Source organism: Rhipicephalus microplus, chromosome 1 (assembly GCF_043290135.1).
Source record: "Rhipicephalus microplus isolate Deutch F79 chromosome 1, USDA_Rmic, whole genome shotgun sequence".
NCBI classification, from domain to species: Eukaryota; Metazoa; Arthropoda; class Arachnida; order Ixodida; family Ixodidae; genus Rhipicephalus; species Rhipicephalus microplus.
Window position 1 is genome coordinate 67,697,985 of NC_134700.1, and position 21,929 is coordinate 67,719,913.

At 47.8% G+C, this 21,929-nt stretch overlaps 1 protein-coding gene across 1 annotated transcript in view; it reads right to left on the minus strand.

The window, feature by feature from the left end:
- Positions 1–21,929, minus strand: part of LOC119177999 (uncharacterized) — a 37,470-nt gene that overhangs the window by 10,971 nt on the left and 4,570 nt on the right. The gene's annotated exons all lie outside the window — the stretch shown is intronic.

Here is a 21,929-nt window from a genome sequence, read left to right on the forward strand (position 1 = left end):
AGAAGGCTTTAATCGTAAAGTGAGAGTCACTAAAGACTAAAACTCTGCATGAATGAGTGAGTGCTAGATCAATAGCCACCTGCTCAACGGTACCTGTATGCTGCTGCGCTTGATTAAACTCCAAAGAGCAGTGGAAGGCACCCACATGACGGCGCCCCCGAGTTTTTTAGGCTCTGAGTGTCGTTGAGGTTGCAAAAGATGTAACGGAATAGGGACCCTCCTCTTTTTTTTAGAATTAAATAAGAATGTAGCGGGTGTAAAGCAGTGATTTGCTTATACTTCAGCGACGCTTGCGTTCACGGGCTGGCGTGCCACAAGTGCAGTCTTCTTGCTGTCCATGACGGGAAAAGAAACCTCTAGTTGTGATAAAGTTAGTGTGTATGCTACCTTTAGGTTGCAGAGTTGCACCAAGGTAGCCATGTAGAGTTCTATCACCATGCATAAAAGCCCCTCTCCGTCTACATATAGCAGCCACAGTCACGAGACGTTGCGAGTACTTTTTTGCATTTTGTAGTTTTTGTAATTTTACTAAAGATAAATTGGTCGGATCATGTTTGCAAGCCACGATTTTACTTTGATACTTTTACTTTCTATCGTACCCAATATTGCGTGTGACCAACGCAGCTGCTAAAGCAATTTTTCCTTTTCGCATTTCCATTTACCGCCGAGGCAAAATATACCTGGTATCCCCCCTCGCGTTTGTCTCCCTTGCGGTAACTGTGGAAAATGATATATTTGTAGTCAAGAATGTTTAACCAAAGCAGGTGCGGCAGCAATAAACATGCATAATTGCGTGCATTTACACGCAATCACGGCTCTAAAACATGAAAATGCGAATATGCAATTCAAGCGCGCTGTCGCATCCAACATTGTGCTTCAAGCATGGAACTTGAGTGTGACTGAGGTAACTAATCAAGTAACTTACCACACACTAGAATTCATTTTTTTTCGTTTGTTTGCGTTCTCTCTCTCCTTCTTTTTTGTAATGTTAGCAAAACAGATAGCTCGACTCATGTTTATGCACCACGATTTTACGCTGGTAATATTGCAGCAGCTGCACTGCTGTCTTCCTAATCACATTTTGTGCGTGATGGGCCAATTTAGGTGTGTTGCCTCATCTGTCAAACAGCCAAACATCCCGCCAATAAGACTATATTTCTTTCACATTTATTTTACCTAGAAACTTATAGTGTTCTGCATTAAGTTTTGCATCTCTTTGGTACAATAATTTTGTTTATTGCTTATTTAAGATATTAGAATCGCTATTTCTATGAAAACATGTGCACGTGCTACAAAAGATGCCACCAGCGAGTAATTGTACAGCAGCAAAATGCAGCTGGTGCTTTACTAATAAATCACACCACATTTAACATATGTCCACTAAGATTGCAGCCGAGTTTTACCAAACTTATTAAGCGTAACAATTACGAATAGTCACGACGCAGAAATCACTGGAATCGGTGACCTGCAGAATATTTCACTCACGGCATAATCTTAACGTTTTCACTAGGGTGATGGCAGTTCGGTGTGCATCAATTCTTGATATAGAAAACAAAGCTGCCGTTGTGTGGTATCACAGTGGTGCGAGTGAAGTGTAGGTTGAAGCGCACCAGGTTATAGAAGTTATAAAGAACCCTGTACTATGACGTGCTTTTTTTGGGGGAGCCTCTTCGAGACGTTACAACGCAAAGCCATGTACCTGAAGTCGTCTCACGACAAGCGGAATCAAACAAGCAGCAGCGAAAATATTAACATTGCCGATGCCGGATGTGATTACATTTGAATGGTTGAAACCTACAGTGTGTTCGCTGGCATTGCCTGCAAATAATAGGCTTCTCCGCAGCCAAGACGAGCCACTTCTCACGTGATGACGCTCGGCGAACAGTGGCACTAAAGGCTTTGAGTGGCACTAGGACTGCCGAGGCGGAGGGAGCTGCGCCCGGAAAACAGTGGCGCAAATCTGCTACCTAAAGGTATAACATAGTAACTCTAAGTTGTGATGCAGTGAAACGCCACCTAGACTAGTCACAAGGCCTGCGCGCTTCCTCTGTGACATCACAGACATTGTACGACGGAGAGCTTAAAGGATCCCTCGAACGGTTTTACACATTCCGTTTTCGATTAGACCACTACTGGAACAAATCATTGGCACCAGAGTTCAATCGAAACACCCAATATTAACGGTGCTATGAGTACTAAAAAAGTACCCTTCTCCTCTGCTCTGCCTTTTACCCTTAACTGCCCTCAACTCTTCCTTCGAGCGCTCGGGGCTAAGCTCCGCCTTCACGGAGCCTGCGTCACGATGTGGCGTGAGACCGCATACGCGTAAATCCAGCCGCCAATCCGATACCGGCAGTCTGTGCTGCGCGTTCCACAGCAAATCAGATCAGCTGGAAATGATGACGTTAATGGGTGCAGCGTGTAGCTCGGTGTATGGGTGGTTCAAAACGCGTTTGGCCGATTCTCAGTGATCTGTATCGATATGAAGCTATTCGCCGCTTTAAAGCGCGGTAATCAATTACACAGTTTACGCAGAGAGCTCAAATTGATCTCTAAATTACCCTTGGGAATTGGTCTATTGGCCCAATGTGTTTGTAAAAAATTGTCAAAGCCGTTTTAGGGTCCCTTTATATTTGAATATGAGTTTATTTTCACCACAAACAACTTTAAGTAAGTGGCTGAAACGGGAAATAAAAGTCGCATGAAGGAGCTTGACAATGACCCATGACCCTGGTTACTGTGCCAGAAAACACGATGGTACAAGCGAGCAAATATAAAACAGCTCAAACCAACATAGCGCAGGAAATATCAGTACTATTATATTTAGAGAAATACATTTAAAAATGAAGGTTTTATGTACTTTATGTTTAGCGAACATTTGTGAAGCGTGGTCGTTAAAAGGAAGGTTTCCAACAGAACGTAGGTAGACGCTATCACCCATGGCTGTGACGGCCGCGGCTCCGCCTGCCGCGCGAGGCTGTCAGTTGTGTTCTCTCGTCTTTTGTGAAGCATCGACTGACCGAATGCATCTAGTGATGTCACTGCACGAACCCACGAGCTGCGCCTGGGATGATAGAACGATAGCGTTCGTTTCTGTAGGACACAGTCTTTGACGTCACCAACAGGGGAGTGCAAAGGCTATCTATCTATCTATCTATCTATCTATCTATCTATCTATCTATCTATCTATCTATCTATCTATCTATCTATCTATCTATCTATCTATCTATCTAACCAGTCTTTTCAAGACCGTTTTTTTGTGTATGGGATGTATACCAAAATTCACATAGTATGATATCACTATATGATTAACAATACGACACGTGTTAACATGAAAATCATGACACGCATTTCATAACCTGTATGATTTACGTGACATGGTATTCTCTTGCGGCTGTTTTGTTGCTATAAACGCATGAAAACAAAATAGAAGACGCGAGTGCAACTATCAGCTGTCTCAGCTCAACATTCGAACCACCCTGCCCAAACACGAAGGATGCACTGGTTCAACGCGAACTGTCACATTTGGTGGTAGTGGAAAAACTTCATTGGTTATTCACGGAGAAGTAGTATACGGGGAAAGAGCGAGTAGGTGGGTCTCCATTCCAGGACTACACTGATCCTCGCTACACGCTCCGCCTGGTCCAAAAGGCATCTTTGGACCCCCAGCATTGACCGAGTGAGCAGTGCCTCCCACGCTTCCCTAGAGTAAGCTCGTAACCCAGGCATGTTTGCCTTATGTGGTCTTGCTGTGCATTCCCACGTCACATGCAGCAGTGACAGCCGTGCACCACACCATGAACAAGCGCTGCCATATATTGTGGAATTCATCTGGTGGGCCCTCGCCAAGTGGGGATAGGTGTGCGTTTGAATTCTAATATATGCGCGAGCTTCTGCGGTTCCCAGCTGCAGATGCGGTGGGGATAAACTTTCTCTCGGGAGTAGGTGGTGTTCGAGGATGTCTTGTGCCATGAGCGGACTATCTTGACATGGGCTGTTGCTTCCCGCTCGGTTTGTAAGTGATCGAGCTAAGGCGTGTGTTCTATCGTGGCCGAGGAAAGACACAGATGCCGAGACCAGACAGGAACGAAGGCCGCTTTATTGAAGGAATGCTCTGCTTTTAAAGCGCTTTATTGTGACGACGGTCTTACGTCATGGATCGTTTGATAACCGATAGCACACTCTCCCCTTCTTAGTGAAACAACAGTCATTTATCTAAACTTGCTCTTTTCGTGAAGTCTTTTGCAGCGTACCGCTCAGGAGGCTTTCGCACGCGGGTGCCTCGTCGCGGTAATGCTGACGTTGACTCGTTACCTGTAGGAATAGGCTGCTCAACTGCTGGGGAGCTAGATCCGGTCTTGTTAAGCGCTGCATTCTCTCTTTCTGTACCTGATGACGCGTCTAGAAGTGGTTCTGGTGGTAGGACCTAGGGAGTCTGGTCGTCGCTGGGATCTCTTAACTCTGATAAGATTGCCCGAGTTGGATCTTGTATTCTTGGCCAAGGTTCGCTTGACACGTTGCCTTTCGAAAAGACCGCTCGCAAAGACGAATCCTGCAAAAGGCTTCTTGGCACTTTTGATCCTCCTGGGCGGATTCCTCCATCATTCTGCGAACCAGTTGCGGATGCAGCATTACTAGGGACTTTGGTTCATACGATAGTTTTCTTCTGTCGCAAGTGATCCACGTGAGTGAACTGTAAATGCCCTTGAACCCTAATCATGTACGTGACTGGGCTGACAACTTGCTCAACAGTACCTTCTTGCCAACAGTACCTTCTTACCGGCTCACCACGTGTGGTCTTTACGTACACTCTGTCTCCCACGGAGAAATATTCAGCGGGTCCTCTGTGGCGATTACGTCACTCCATGTCTTGTTTCAGGTGCTTCGCCATGTCTCCTGCAAAGCTTGGTTTAAGAAGAGACAATGCAATTCGGGGCAAACGGTTAAGGAAAACTTCGGCAGGCGTCCGGGATGTCATTGAGTGTGGGGCGTTTCTATAGGAAAAAAGAAATTTGTTGAGACGTTCCTGTACTGTATTCTTCACTCCAGCATGTTGATCACTCAGAACCTGCTTCAAGAGAGCTTCCTTGGTCGTTCATACCCGTCTTTCGGCTGCTCCATTAGAAGCGGCATGACATGGAGGTGTCCTAGTATGCTTGATACACCTGTGCCTCAAGAATTCTCCAAAGTCATTCGAAGTAAACTGTGGACCGTTGTCGGTTATAATTTCTTCAGGGTAGCCGCACGCGGCGAATAACGTGTCCAGATTTTCCAAGGTTCTCGTGGTTGTAGTCGATGGCATGACAAACACTTCAACCCACTTGGAGTGCACGTCTACCAGAACGAGTAGATTTACACCGTCTTTGACAGCGTAGTCAGCGTGAATCCTTTCCCAGACTTTTGTTGGATACCGCCAGGGTTGTAGAGGACCTGTCGACTTTGCTGGACGAGTGCTTTGGCAGACTTGACGATTCCGGACAGTTCCTTCTACGTCTTTGTCGAGTGAAGGCCACCACACGTACGACCATGCAAGCATCTTCATGCGACTCATTCCTGAGTGTCCCTCGAGCAGCATGAGAGAACGTGAGCTTGCAAAGTTTCTGGCACAATCACGTGATTGCTCCGACTCAAGCACCCCTGCTCAGCAGACAGGTGATCTCTGTGTATGAAAAATGGTCGCTGTTCGTCAGGGTAATGCTGTGGCCATCCTGAAATAACGTAGCTTAAAACACGTGTTAGAACAGTGTCTCGTTTTGTTCCTCGAGCAACGCCTTTCGCCGTCAGCAGGGTTGTGTCGAAAATAACTAAACACTCCGGTTCGTCGTTCCCAAAACTTGTAGACAGTGGCAGCCGTGATAGTGCGTCAGCGACTTGCATTTTCTTGCCGTTTCGGAACTTGAGATCGTACTTATACGCTGTCAACGTCAGTGCCCATCTCTGCATTCGTGCAGCTGCTAATGATGGCAGTGGCTAATCGCACCCAACAAGCCCAAGAAGCGGCTGATGGTCGGTGTATAGGCTGAACTTGCGGCCATACAAATAGTGATGGAATCGTCGGAGCCCAAATGTGAGTGCGAGGGCTTCTTTTTCCCCTTGAGCATAGTTGCGTTCACTGCTGGTTAATGTGCGCGAAGCGAATGCGATCGGTCGTTCGGTACCGTCAGGCATTTCGTGGAAAATCACAGCTCCCAAGCCGTAAGCGGAAGAATCGCAACTAAGTCCGATTGGTTTTGTGATTTTGTAGAAGGCTAATACTCCGCCGTTCAGAATCATTTCCTAAGTTTATTCGAATGCCTTCTTGCACTGTTGCGTCCATTCTCACTTGCGGTATTTTTGAAGAAGCTCATAAAGTGGTGCTACCACAGTTGCCAAATTCCGCAAGAATTTGCCATAGAAGTTTAGAAGACCCAAGTAGGCCCTCAGTTCCGTAATGTTACTGGGCTCTGGCGCATCTCGCACTGCTTTTATATTTTCAGCGGTGGGGTAGATGCCCTCCTCCGAGACCTTGCGCCCGAGGTAAACCACAGAATCGCGAAAAAATTTGCATTTTCCTTCATTCAGCGTTATGTTGTGGTCGCTGAGTGCTTTCACGACTTTTGCAGCAGTTCAGAAGCAGTCTTCTGCACTGTGGCCAGTGATGATGACGTCGTATATATAGCATCCTACGTTAGAAATTCCTTCTTGGACTTTGTCCATCAAGGCTTGAAATAAGGCCGGTGCGCTCGCAATTCCAAAATGGAAGTCTTTGGAATTCGTATAAGCCTTGATGCGTTTTTATCGTGAGCAGTGGCTTGGACTCCTCACTGAGAGGCACTTGCTGGTACGCCGAGGATAAGTCCAGCGCGCAAAATAATTTGCCCCCAGCTAGCATCGAATATAAATCCTCAGGAAGCGGTAGTGGATAGCAATCAGTGTTGAGTACTCGATTGATTGTTACTTTGTAGTCTCCGCAAATTCTGATTCCACCTCCACACTTCAGAACTGGTACGATGGGAGTCGCCCACTTGCTCGTTGTTACTTTCTTTAAGATGCCTTGACTCTCTAGTTTCCGAAGTTCTTCGCTGTCTGCCTCTTTAGTAGCGAAAGGCATAGACCTGGCTTTGCAGAACACAGGCGTAACATTTGGGTCTATGGCTATTTTGGCTTCAAAGTTGCGAACTATTCTCGGTGTCGTACGGAAGACTTCTGGAAATTTTTCCCGAAGACAACTGACATCCGCGCTTTCTGTGACAGTACTGACGGTATTCCAGTCAAGTTGCAACTTTTCAAGCCAATCTCGCTCTAGAAGCGAAGGCATAGCCTTGCCCTGGTCCTCTACAATATGTAGCGGAAGCTCTGTTCTGCAGCCGTTATGCTCGACGGTTACGGTCGCCTGTCCTCTCAGCTTTACAGGCTGTCCTGTATAAGTTTTCAACACTGCCTTTGTTGGTTTGCATGCACTTTGCGAAAACCATTGCTTAAACGTACTTTCAGGCATCAACGTGACAGCTACGCCCGTATCCAAAAGCATAGAAAAAGGCTTCCCTTCAATCAGCAAAGACACTTTGTAGCATCGTTTCCCATCTCTAGCACACATAACGACGTGATACGTCTGGGAATTGTCCGATTTCTCGTCTGTCGCTTCAGCGTAGTTCACCGGACGGTTTTTCTTTTCTCAATACATCGTTTGCAGATGCCCTGTTTTAGCACACGCGCGGCACTTAGCGTTGCGATACCAGCACTTGGATGCATCGTGCCGTTTCCCACAGCGATAACAAGTGGTCTTCGTTTGGCCCCTTTCCTTGTTATGTGCCGACGGCCTGGATTTTGCTTGTGTTTTTCTACTGACCGCATTAACATCGGTCGAGCATTCTGCTTTAGAATGTAGCTCCATGGTTTGCTTGGCAGCAGGTTGTTTTTTCAAGTGCGATTTTGTACGCTTTTTCAAAGGTTAAGTTTTCAGTTGCGAACAATATCCTTTGAGTCTCTTGGTCGCGCAGTCCTGCCACGAGTTGATCCCTTAGCGCATCGTTTAGAAACGCCTTGAACTCGCAATTACGCGCCAGATGTTTCAATTCTGTCATGAAGGCTTTGACGCATTCTTCTTCCTTCTGCATGCGTTTGTTGAACTTGCAACGCTCGGCGATTACATAATACTAAGGACTGTAGTGTTGTTCTAGAACCTGCTGTATTTCTGCGAAGATTTTGTCAGTAGGTCTGTTAGGGACTAAAATTTTCTGGAGCTCCCCGTACACTTTGCTTCCTACTACGTTCAAGAACAGTCTCAGCTCCTTTGTCTCCAGAACCTGATTAAGTGCCACAAAGTTCTCAAACCTCTCGAAATACGACTTGATGTTGTCGCTGCTCGGGTTAAACTCTTCCATGCGTCCGAAACGTTGCGAAGCCAGTGGAATCGCCATTTTTAAACGCTTGCCTTCTGTGCTTGGGCCAGTCATTCGTTCCGCTTCAACCGCTGTGCCGGTGCTTGCTTCAGGATCGTATTATTATCCCATCTTCGTCGCCAGTTGTTCTATCGTGGCCGAGAAAAGACACGGATGGCGGGGCCAGACAGGAACGAATGCCGCTTTATTGAAGGAATGCTCTGCTTTTAAAGCACTTTATCGTGACGACGGTCTTACGTCATGGCTCGTTTGATAATTGATATCACAGCGTGTGCCCTCTCATTTCCTGGGATGCCCCCATGAGCTGGACACCATATGATTGCGTGGTCTTCTCGGAGTGAGTCGTGTAATATTATTAGTAATATTAGTGGTAATCAAATAAAGTATTTCCATTCCATTTCATTAGTGGTAATCTCCCTTGTACGTACATTCTGCACGCTGCTTGAGAATGGGAGATAACCAATGCCGATTGCCCGGCGCTGTCGGAATGTTTGATTGCCATTGCGAATGCTGAGGCTTCAGCTGTGGCTGTACATTTGGTGTTTACTGAGGCCGTTATATTAGTTTTATTGCTTTGTGTGTTGCGAACGGCTACTATGACGTGTCCTTCGACAGTGCGAGCGGCGTCCGTGTACAGCACCTCTTGACTGTGTCCGAAAGCTTTAATGAGTGGCTCGGGCTTGCCTTCTGCCTTTGTGATACTTGGCATTCATCTTCTTTGGTATCAGTGGCGCTTGTATTTGCGTCCCATTGTGGCTCGGAATTCGATGAACTTTGTCACTGCAGTATGGCGGTCGGAACGGATAGCTCAGATAATAGTTGCCGTCCAGGTTGTGTTAGACACAGTCAATCTGTCTTAGTTATCATAACCGCGGTCTTCAGCTCTTGACTTCAGACCAGTGTCGTGGAGACTTTCATTTATGGTGCTCATCCGCAATCCTAGTGCCATTTGTAGGCGCCCCGTATGACCTGGTCCACCATCTTGATTTCTGAGTAACTTAGGTTTTGGTAGGGCAGAGCGTATGCTATTCGTTATCTTGCTGATGATAAAAACTTGAACCAGTCGTGCAGGCCTCTTCTTTTCTTAGCGATTCTTCCAAGTAGTCAAGCTATTTGCTTCTTTGTCGTTTTCACAGTTGAGGCAGTGTAATCCGCTCGCCCATTACTTTGGATCTAAATGCCTAAAACTTGCACCTTGGTCCTTCCTGGAAGAGTGCTGTTTTAATTGAAAATGCACATTTTGTCTGTTTTGGTGAGTTCTTCCGTGGACTGTGATCCAATTGGACTTTTCCGTTGCACAGAGCATGCCGTGGTTCGCCGTAAAATGTTCAACGGTGCTAATGGTCTCTTGCAAGGTGCTTTCCTTGTGGCCTGATGAGCCTTTATGCATTCATACCATGATATCATCAGCATATATTGCCAACGTGGGGTCTTGGATTTCATTCAGCCTTTTCGTCAATTTTTTCATGCCAATGTTAAACAGAAATGGCGACAGTATAGCTCCCTGAGGAGTTTCCTTGTTGGCGAGGTCAATATTTGGCGATCGTATGTTTTGTGGTCCTACTGTGGCACTTCGACCAGTTAGGAAGGATTTGGCATAATCAAAAATTCTTTGTCTATAGCCCACTTGCTGCAGTTCCTCCATGATAAGTTTTTGGGACACAGTGTCGAATGCGCTCTTTTAAGTCCAACACCATCACAATATTCTCCGCTCAAGTCAGCACGTTGTTAATTACTTCGCCTCGGAGCATAATAAAAACATCCTGTGTCGACAGATGTTTGCGAAAGCCATACATGTAAAGGGATAGGAGGTTGCGCCTTTCGATGCAATCAGTTAACCTGAGGAGTATTACTTTTTAAAACAGCTTCCCTAGACATGACGAAAGCAATATCAGCTTCAGGTTTTCTGTTTTCCAGTTTTGGGAATCGGGATCATGGTGGCTTCCTTCCATTCTTGTGTAATAGCGCCTGTTTCCGAAATGTCTTTGTTGAAGCAGTAGATTGTCCATTGCTCAGGTTTTCCAACATTGCGTTCGTTGTCCACTACTGTTCAAAATTGTTCATTGCTGAGGTTGCACAACATTGCGTTAGTGATTCCATCCTCTCCAGGTGCTGTGTTTTGTCTGATGCCATCTTCCGATGCGTATAAGTCCGATACTGTGATGGGCTCATTGAGAGTGTCATTTAGTGGTCCTTTATAGCTGAGTGGTTCGACGCTATCGTCCCCTGTTTACATATATTTGTCTCTAAGTGCTTCGATCAGTGTTTTGACCTTTGTATTCTCCCGCTATGGTGCTTATCGTTCTCGCTGTAAACGTTTTTGTCGAGTACGGATCTAGCATGCTGCGTATCACCCATGTTTTAGCAGTCGACAGCGTCCCCATCAGCGAATCACAAAAATGGAGCCAGTTCTTCGCTTGTAGCTGCCTGGAATAGCTTTGCCTTTATTTTTCTGTTCAGTCTCTGGGTCTTTCGACGTTTAGTTTAGCTGCGCCTAGTCCTCCACGGGTGCAATAAATGTCAGTCAACTGCCGTATTTTCGGTGGTGATAGATATCTTTTTGTCGTGGCGGCATGAGCGTCCTTGATTTCCTTCGCCCAGCCTTTGGCTGTGGTAGGAGGTCTTGCGAACATTGAATAATTTCTGTACTCTGTCCAGTTTGTGATTTTCGCTTCCTTTAAAATGTGTACGAGCCAGGTGGTGCTTATTGAAAAGCTAATAACATAGTGATCACTGCCCAAGTTTTTTTATTGTCCTTGCGTTGTTTCTAGATTTTTTTATTGTCCTTGCGTTGTTTAACGTGAACGTAATGTCAGCGCAGACGTCCCCTCAAACGCTGCTCCCTAGTCTGGTGGGTGTTAGTCGAAGAGTTGCTAGCTCCAGATCATATTTTTCTGTAATTTCTTCCAGGTTTCTTCCTTTGAGCGCATCTCGTCTGTATCCGCAACTGGTATGCGGAGCGTTGAAGTCGCCTAGGAGTATGAATTTGTCTTCTCGCTCTAGGAGGCTCTTAGCATACTCAAGAATTGCCGAAAATTTGGCTGACGTTCCTTTTGAGGGCTGTATATGTCGTAAATAAATATCTTCGCTTTCCCGTTCTTCGTCATATGCATTTCAGTAATTGGATGCTCCATAATGCACTGAGCGGTTTAGTGCGCGCTCACTGCTATCTCTTTGTGCAGTAATGTAGCAACACGCGGGTATTTATGACTCGTGACTGTGTAGTAGTCTGTCTCTAAGCATAGCTGCACCATCTAATACTTCTTGACGGCATATAACATCAGGCTGACTAATTACTAAATCAATGTACTTCTGCATTGCAGCCACTCTTCTTTGGAAAGAGTGGCAGTTCCGATGCCATATCTTAGCAGAGTTTGTGGTTATAAACTGTTAACGAGCCATTGTTGATTACACGTTCGACTTCTGTTGAGTTGGAGATTGTGCCATTTCAGCCTTGCTCGCTGTTGATGCACTAGAATTGCTGTTCACTCTTTTACGCATTGGTCTTTGTTGAGCAAGCGTCTCTTCTACGTAGCCTTTAAGTACCTGTAAATCAGGGTATAATTGTTGCTGGAAGTTCTGGATGTTTGGCATCTCTTGTACTAAAGCTTGTAGGGTTTTCTTTGTAGATTGCGCGTCCTGCATGCGTACCGGTGGAGTCACATAAGTGTTTTTTTAATGGTAGTATTGGCAAGTTAGCTTTTTAGTGCAGTGATTTCCAGCTTAAGGTCATCTAGAGTTTGTTTGAGTTGCTTGTTTTCAAACACGATTTTTTTTCTTGGTATTCTGGATTTGATGGTATGGGAGCCGTGGTAGAAACCTTTCCCGCCCAGCTCACATTGTTATAAAAAGGATCCTTATTGCTTGTTGGGATGGCAGATCTTGGCCTGGGCCTTGTGTGCGTGGACAAGGACTTGGACGGGAGTTGACTTGAAGAGCCGGAGTGGTTATCTTGGCCTAGGTGTCGTGATCTTATTGGTTGTCATTGTGGTGATGCAGCCTTGAGGTCTTTCTCTTGCCTCAATGGTGGCCATGCGTTGTCATCCGTGTCGTACTGACGCCGCCTTGGTGGAGATTTTTACATGCGGAGCATGTTATACTAGGGGCTAGTCATGCGCCGTTGCCGTCCGCAGCCTCCCTTCCTCATCCGTCAGCCATCTGTGCATCCCTTCCTCTTCTCAATACAGCGCGCGCTGCGCTTGCTTCCCCCCTCCACGCGCCGCGCGACCTTTAGTGTTACGTACGCCAGCTGTATGCTAACGCGCGCATGCGCAGGCCGGGGCCGGTGTTCGCTGTAAATAACCGAGTGTCGGGGCGCGTCGCCCTTCGTCGGTTGGATTGTGCGGTCGCTCCACGTCCAATGTCGCCGGTGAAAATGTATGCTAACGAATCCGCAAACACACTAACTGACGTCCCTTCTAATAGCGTCAGCCAATGTGTAGGCAGAACCGCAAGCAATTCCGAAGACACTTCGTCCATGGACAAAGCCGCGCTGAGAAGAGCTCGCGATGCGGAACGCAAACGTTGGCGTCGAGTGCAAGATCCCCAGCTCCGAGAACGTGAAGCAGCTGCGAGAAGTCGGCGTCGAGCTGAGGATCCTCAACGCAAAACAGCTGCGATACGTCAACGTCGAGTGGAAGATTCACAGCTTCGAGAACGCGAAGCCGCTGCGAGGCGTAAGCATCGGCAAGAGAATCCGGACGGTGAAGCCGCGTGCAAGCATCGACGCCGCGAGGCCGATCTCGATGCCGATAGCGGCGTGGCGAGCCAAGCAGTACGCCACGCCCAACGCTCGCTTCAACCGTGACTTCCTCGACCGGAGCTTCGGCCACAGTGGCAAGGTGTCTGATCGACTTCGGTTCGACAACAACTTGACGTGGATCGGCAACATTCAGAATGAAATGCATCGTTCCAAAGCGTTGTTTGTACCGCAACGACGACCCTTCGTGATAGTTGGCGACTTCAACGTCAACGTCATCAAGGACGATTGGGTGGTCGACTACATGGATTCGCGGCACTCGCTGAAACGAGCAACGCACGACGGCAAACATAATCTGACCACGGTCCGCGGAACTTGCATCGACCACATATTTGCAAATTTTGACCTACAACCGCTGCAACCAGACCCCCTCACCCTTCACTTTACGGACCATAAAGCCATCTTGCTCAAAATACCCAAAGCGTCTCATCAATAAACATCGTCTCGTCAATAAACTCGTGTTCACTCGTGTTCACTCGTAACACACACGCGTGTCGCAAATTACAAACCACATTTATCGCAGTTCAACATACATGCTCCGCATGCTAACCAGTGTTCCCACTCGGGAAACTGCGGTCATTTTTTTTTTTTGCTGGGAGCTTTGGCTATCTCGGGTGATTCCTTAGTGGTTTTCTCGATTGGCTGCGGCGGTTTGTAGTGCTTCTTGCAGTCCTTCAAGCCGGTAAGATGTTCTTCGTCACAAATGGTGCAGGTGGGCTTACATTTAAGCTCCGCCTCTGGCTCTTAAGCACCACAATGGTTGCACAATTAGTAATGTGATTGAGGGCAAACGTCCGTCCTGTGGCCTGTTTCTATGCATGCATTGCGGAACTGCAGTGTGTGTTTGAATTTGTAACACGGCATTTCTCCCCTGATGCAGTACACAAAGCGTGGTATTATTGGGTCATAGAAAGTAATGACCACTGTCTTTGACCGAGCATTCCCGCTCGAAGGATCTTAATGCCTTGCGTTCGGATGCGCAGGTTGGCTATAAGCGTTTCTGGACTCGTGTGTGAGGCAAGACCATGCACTGCACCCATTTTTGTATCTTCTCCTGCTGTGACGTAAACCTTCAGAGCATACTGTTTTTCATTATTAACAAGCGTCGTTATCTTTCTAACGATGTCTGCTACCTATCGGTTGGGGGTAATTTCGATGATGATATTTCAGCCAGGCTTCAGGCGCAAAAGGAAGTGTTCGCTCCGCACCTTCCTTTGCTTGCCAATGATCACCGCTTGGGAGACTTGTGGTGCTGTCAAGTCTTTGATTGGCAGCCCTGGATGAGGTCACAGTATTGTTTAGAAGTCATCCTTTGCCAAAAGAGCTAGAGTCACGGCTCGTGGCTTTTTCTTCATCGGTGGTGTCATGGCTTGGTGGGTCCCGGGTGCTGGCTCGACGAATCGTAGCCACTCTCTGTTGTCATCGCTTTTTTCCTGGATCCTGCGAGAGACTTCTTCTGGTGGACAGTCATTGTCGTTTGCAAGTCTCTTTCTTCTTCCGCTCAATGTGTTAGACGGGCATATGGGTGTCCCGTGGGCTGATGTCGCCCCCTGTGACGTCCCCGCAAACACGTACTGAACCGCGGACCTTTCGGGATGTTTTCGCTCGTTTCCCAAACCCACAAAAAAGGAAAAGAAAACCTTCGGTGTAACGAATGGGCATTCCGGAGTGGAGTACCTGGAATGATTATTTCTACTATTCTCGCGGGCTCCCCCGCGCAACCACGAGGACCGGGTGGCGCCTTGTCGTCTACAGGCAGTGTGACAGTGTACGGTGGAGATAATCCGCGCGCACCCTTCAGATTTGTGGCATGGGGAAGCAGCAGAGCACCTTTTGTTGGTTCGGGGAATGCGACGCTGCCACAGCACCTGTGCCGGGTCCAGTATGACTTTCCGTCAGCCTCCGTGGCTCCAGGGCTCATTACTGCGTTCTGCGCGGATGGCCGCCCGCGGTGGTGAATGACGAAGCTGCGGCTACGGAGAATTTTGCGGGAGACACCGAACTGCATGGAAACGTTGAGACTTGGTCTGGACATCGGCTCACCAAGTACCGGAAGCATCGAGACCAATGTTCGCCCATAATTAAACTGTCTTCTGACGGCTCGCCCATCACTCTCCCTGAGGCTTGAGTTTGTACATTGTTACTTGCTCGGCTTTGTTTGGGAGAGGGTTTTCTACTGGCGTAGGCTGCGGGGGCGGCCGCCGAAGATGATACACTCCAACTGAGAAGAAAATGTGCCACGTCGATAGTGGCGACTGGTTTGGTGCCCCGGTAGGGCGGAGTCGGGTCCTACAAAAAGGGACTACGAGACGATACGGCGAGAGTCCGAGATACGATGTGAAGAGTCAGAGATACGATGCGAAGAGAGTCGGAGATACGATGCGATGAGCTCGAGGTGGTAGAGAGACGGAATGGAAAAGGAAGATAACGGTGTGAAGAGATAGCAATGAGAGTCGATGAGATGATGGCTGAGGCAGAGATGCTATGACGAGGAATGAAAATTAGAGATGGGAAACGAGGAAGCGAGTGATTGCGCGACGTTATGAAAGAAGATTAAGATGGAAATCGCCGAGAGAGGCAACGAAGACGACGAAGATGGTAAAGACCGACCACATGGACCATTCGTGAGACGAACTTTACTTCTTTTACTTAAACGAGCTTTGCGGGAAGGAATGCGGCATATTGAGGCATTGCGCGGTTTTATTAATTAATGACTTTATCATTTGTGTCGTCCTGTGTTTACTTTGTATCGCCGTACCATTGTGTTGTCAAAGTTATTTCCCTTATGTATCCCGCGTCGCATGTCGCGAGTGCGTAAATCATGTGTTATAATTTTGTGTAGTGGTTGATGTATGCGGGTCTACGATGTTTGCAGATAGTATTAAATTACATGAATCAGTAAACAGAAACAGGTCGTAGCGTCTCTTACTTCCCGGCCTCAGCATGAATTCCTGTATGTGAGAAGTGATTGAGACACATAGCCCAGAGGGAACCGGATAGAAAAAGGGTTGAGCGGTCTTCCCTCTCTTTGGTAATCAGTAGCTTAGCGGGGGACGTCTCAAGTGGTGGCAGCGAATAGATTACTGCTGGGGCAACGGTGCGAGATTTCAGCCTCGTACTAGGGAAGGAGAGGCGGCAAAATGAACGAGCAAGCTACCAAGGTGACCGACAGAGACGACCCAATAGAAATGAGTGCGTTAATGTTAGCGGACATGGTTCCGTCGTTTACGGGAGGTGATACGGGTCCGGATGTTGTGGTCTTCTTTAAAATTTTAGAGCAGGTTGGTCGCTTGGGTGGATGGCGGGATAGTGAGATGGTCTGCATAGCACGATGTAAGATGGTAGGCGCGGCGCACGATTTTGCGTGGTGGGATGATGGCGTCACTGCGGCTTCAACTTTTTCTGAGTTCAAATATTTGGCCCTCAAGAGGTTCGATACGGAGCCACTTATCTTTAAAACGGAACGGTTTTTAAACGCGAGGCAGGAGGCAGATGAGGATGTGAGGTCATTTGCAAGTCGCTTGCGCATCCTCGGGACCGCCACCCTGGCGAGCTCGGATAGTCAGGATCCGGTGAGAGCTTCACTGCGCCGCGAAATTTTAGCCGAACAATTTTTCTCGCAATTTGTTTTAGGCCTAAGGGATCTTGTCCACAGATTTGTTCTCTCTCGAGACCCGAAAAACGTTTGACGAGGCTATTGCCATAGCGGTCAAGGACGAAGAGAATGAGAAAGTGTCGAGGAGTCATTCGTTACCCGTTCAATTCGTATAAGAGAACACAGATGTTCATGATATGCATAGCCGCCTTGACCGCCTCGAAAATCTTGTGGAGAGCTTGGCAGTACGCAATAAGGTGAAAAAAAATTGGCAGGAATTCCCTAAGTAGCTTCCTTATCCCGGCGGGTGCTATAACTGTGGCAGAATTGGTCACTTTTGGCGAGAATGCTATCGGTACCAGTGACGAAAGTGGAATTCGATGGGTGACAGCTGCATTCACAAAGACAAGGAGATGGTGACAAAATTCAAATCTGGAAACCTAGACGCATCTCCTCTTCATGATATTGACGCGCAGAGGTCAATCGCGGTCGTAAATATTCGCGAGGAAACAAGCTCCTAAAAAATGAGTCGCGGTTCAGCGTGTGCGGAAGTGGTTAATGTAATTTCCGAGATCGAGGAGGATGTTCCGCCATTGAGCGAGTGTTTGTTTGGGGGGAACGCTGGCACGCCGGTGCCACTGGGTGAAACAAAAGCTGTCGAGGTTGCTGGAGCGGATACAGACGGTTTAGCGCGGTTTCTACCTCGAAGGTCCCACAAGACGATGAGGCATTACCAATAGGAGTAGCAGATAGGGAGTTGGATGAGAATGGGTTTTCTGAGGATACACTTGTCGGAGTCTTGGTCGACATCGTGGTAGACCGAACGTTAGAGAGAGTGGATGAGATTGAAGAATGCCTAGATCGCAACGTGGTAGTTTTTGTGGGGCCAGAGGGGAACTGCAGCACACTCGATGTACACCGCACCAAGCCCGGGCATGCGCAGCGGTGGTCTTATCAGATAGCTTCGCACATGCCTCACTCCGCGACTGAGTTGAGTAGGGTGAAGCTCGGACCATCCAACGAGGGTCCGGGACTCGGAGTCGGGGAAGAGGTCTGCATGCAGGTAGACGCTGAGCGCTCGGGGATCGGCTAGGGTCATAAGAGTCCGCAATGTTGTTTGTCATTTTTTTGCTCTATAATTTTTGTTCAGTCAATGTGCTTGTTATTTTAGTAGAGACCTTGTGTCGAAGTTTAAGTTTTCTTTTATTTTGTTTTGCTTCGGCCTGTACACTTGTTTTATTTTGTTGATTGTGTTTTGAAATGAGGCAGGTAGTTCGCTCGGTTATTGTGGTTTTGTGTTGTTTGCGGCGTCTGATGTTGATCACTGAGTGAGTGGTACCACTTGGGATCGATTAACACCTAATGAGGGGGGAAGAACATATAGTGAGTGAATGGGAGGTCACCGAGATTGCGCCACTTGTCGGAAAGGAAGGTGAAAAGGGGACTGTTTTCAGAAACGAGAAGGTGTTGAAAGTTGAAATTGAATGGTTTCACGGCGTCTCCCCGCACGGAAGTGTCGCACCTCGTTAGGAGGCAAGGGACGTCACGATCGGTATTGATGTACAACGCCCAATGTCACATCCGCATAGGACAACATATACGCTACGTTCTCAGCCAATCCGAACATGCAATTCGCGTTGAAGGTCCCTTTCCTTCACCGACAGGTGCAGCAGAGGCCGGGCAGGAGATGGTATGCGAGGGTGATTCAGTGCATATTCAGAATTCAGATTCAGTGCATATTCAGATTCAGAACATGGGTCATACTGCCTGTGTGACCTAAGTTCTCCCGCCTTCCCGCTTTTCGTCTGTTTAAATGTTCGGGGTCTAAAAATTTTGTGCATATGTGGTGTGGAACGAAAGCGTATTGAAATGTATGTATTCTCTGTTCGGTTGTGCCGAGAGTGGACACTGCAGACAAAGTGTGTGACGTGCTCGCATGGTAGTGAACCTTCCGCACACTTGACTGAACGTTATGTGCTAAACCATTCAACGAGCAGCTGTGACCAGTGTGCGTTTTGTCCACGCGTCATCCACGAGTTTCTGCAGTGATTCTGAAGGTTTCAAGTGTGTTGTGCGCGGTAGAAATACGAAATCAAACTGCTTCATGGTGGGTGATGATTCAGCGACAATCACAGATTGGTTGCTCTCAGCGATGCGCTACCGCCAGGGCTGAATCACAAGTGTGCTGTGTTCGCATATCGTATTCCTAAAACGGCCGCAATGTCGCAATTTCGCTGCGCAACCCGAAGGCGCTATGCGCCCGCATTTCTCGTGTTTGAATTTCCCTGCTGGGAAAATTCTTCTGCAAGATGAAGGGATTGTGACGTCCCCGCAAACACGTACAGAACCGCGGACCTTTCGGGATGTTTTCGCTCGTTTCTCATACCCACAAAAAAAGGAAAAGAAAACCTTCGGTGTAACGAATGGGCATTCCGGAGTGGAGTACCTGGAAGGATTATTTCTAATATTCTCGCGGGCTCCCCCGCGCAAACACGAGCACCGGGCGGCGCCTTGTCGTCTACAGGCAGTGTGACAGTGTACGGTTGTGATAATCCGCGCGCACCCTTCAGATTTGTGGCATGGGGAAGCAGCAGAGCACCTTTTGTTGGTTCGGGGAATGCGACGCTGCCACAGCGCCTGTGCCGGGTCCAGTATGACTTTCCGTCAGCCTCCGTGGCTCCAGGGCTCATTACTGCGTTCTACGCGGATGGCCGCCCGCGGCGGTGAATGACGAAGAAGCGGCGGCTACGGAGAATTTCGCGGGAGACACCGAGCTGCATGGAAACGTTGAGACTTGGTCTGGACATCGGCTCACCAAGTACCGGAAGCATCGAGACCATTGTTCGCCCGTAATTAAACTGTCTTCTGACGGCTAGCCCATCACTCTCCTCGAGGCTTGAGTTTGTACATTGTTATTTGCTCGGCTTTGTTTGGGAGAGGGTTTTTACTGGTGTACACTGTAAGCAAAAACTATCCGAGTTTGGGGTTTTTCCGGCTCATGACATCTGAAAACTCTCTCGCGTTTAAAATTACTGCCTCGCGTAGGAGTAAAAGATGGTACATGACATAGTTTTACCACCACCTCTCAGGCAAATAGTAAAAGGATGTCAAAATCCAGTTTTACAACTTAGGGAGTTTTCTATCACGTGATTTTTAACGTGCGTTTCAGAGTTTATTACCACGTGACTGCAAGGTGCAGCTGCTTCGGCGGCTTTTGCCCCATACCCCTCTTGTGACGCTCTCAGTGAATACTGAAGGTACGCGAAGCCCACAGATGTTTTTTTTTTGTTTTGTTTTTTTGCATCGCCGTGCCTCTGGACTGACCTCGAGTCAGCGAACTTTTACTGGAACTGGGGGCAGCATAAGCACAACAAGCGAGAACAGCATTCTTTGAACGAAAAAAAAGAAAAAGACGGGGGGGGGGGGCTCTCAAAAGAGGAAAAGGAAGAAAGAAAACCTGCTGTGGAAAGTTGTCCTGCATATTTTCGCAAATTGTTGCTTTTGCTCGGCGGTGGCTTTGTAGACAGACAGTGCAAGAAGCTTGGTATCTGTGTGTCTGGTTGGGCTGATGAATCTCACGTGTTTCCTACATCATCGAGCGACCGTTCTCTTCCGAGCGCCTCCGAACCTGCACGTCGCGGATATCTCCAGTTCGCAGATATCTCCAGATCTGCCAGTGGTAACAAAATCAATCTGGTGTCACCGTCCGTGCTTGCCTGCTGGAGAAGCAATAAGCAAAATGCTTCACTCTGTCGTCGGCACCGAGCCGGGGCCACCAGTGACCAGTGGGAGTGTGTCGCCGGGGCAGGTGAAAGGAGCATCGCATATATTTTGTTCCACAGTAGGCGATGTCTGCACGAGTAAAGTGCTGCCCGAATTGCCCACCTCATGCACCAACTGTTCTCAAACATGTAGCACGAAGCCGATAAGAGGCAGACGGAACCAACAAGCGGCGGCCGGTGAGTGAGCACGAAGAAAACCCGGACCTGCCCGGATGGCGGTCTTTCGTTGGAAGTATGCATACACCACCCCGTTCCCGCAAGATAGTGGTCTCGTGTTCATTTGTGTCTGAAATGACGACGAAATTCGCACAGGATATGTGTTCTGTGATCGCCAGCTGTGTTTCATCGGATAGCCGTGCTCCTCGAAAAGGCCTAGAACGCCATCGGTAAGCAGCTTGTATGCAGGCGTGGACCGCTCTTCTACGCCCGTTGTGATGAATACATGCTGCTACTGTGTTTGTGCACCGTCGCCGAATGAAAATCATTGAGCTACCATGCTTTGTGCGTACTTAGGTATATTTTATGGACTTGTGCATCAGCAGTGCTAACACGCGTGGGGCAAAGAGCCCGGTGTGCCAAGCAATTATTGGATAATCAGAAAGGTGAGATTGTGTAGATTTATAATAAAAGGTCGGTGTGACATTTAGTGCCCTGCAGCCCACCTGAAGCTTACGCTTGCACCTTGAAGGGTTGTTGTTAATCGATGCAAAAAATGAGCTCTCCTACCGGTACTACATGGCCGGTCAAAAAGTCGTGCCTATATATATACCGGATTGTCGAAGTGTAGTCGAGTAACGCGTGCAGTCTGTTCTAGTGGTGTATTATTCTGCATTTGTTGTGTGTGCGTGTTTGTCTGTATGTGAATCTATGTGCCACCAATTCTGCCGTTCAATATATTCAATCAATTCTGCTATTCAATAAATTTGTCGTCTCTGGGCGAATGCACCCGTCAATTTTTATTTTTTTTACCACCAGAAATAACTCCCAGTAATCACCTCAAAAACCTTGTGAAGGTAGTAAAAATTTACTCTCTCTATACTCGCTGAAAACCTCACTGGGTTAAATATTTACTACTCTCCCTACGTTCAAAAACTCAGTTAGCACGAGAGTAAATTTTTACCTCGGTAGTAGGTGGTAAAAAAACCCAGGAGAGGTAGTGCGCTAGAGTACAAATGGTTTACCCAGTTTTTGAGGTTATTTCAGGTCATTTTTGTTTAGTGTGTAGGCTGCGGGGGTGGCCGCCGAAGATGATACACTCCGACTGAGAAGAAAATGTGCCACGTCGATAGTGGCGATTGGTTTGGTGCCTCGGTAGGGCGGAGTCGGGTCCTACAAAAAGGGACTACGAGACGATACGGCGAGAGTCCGAGATACGATGTGAAGAGTCAGAGATACGATGCGAAGAGAGTCGG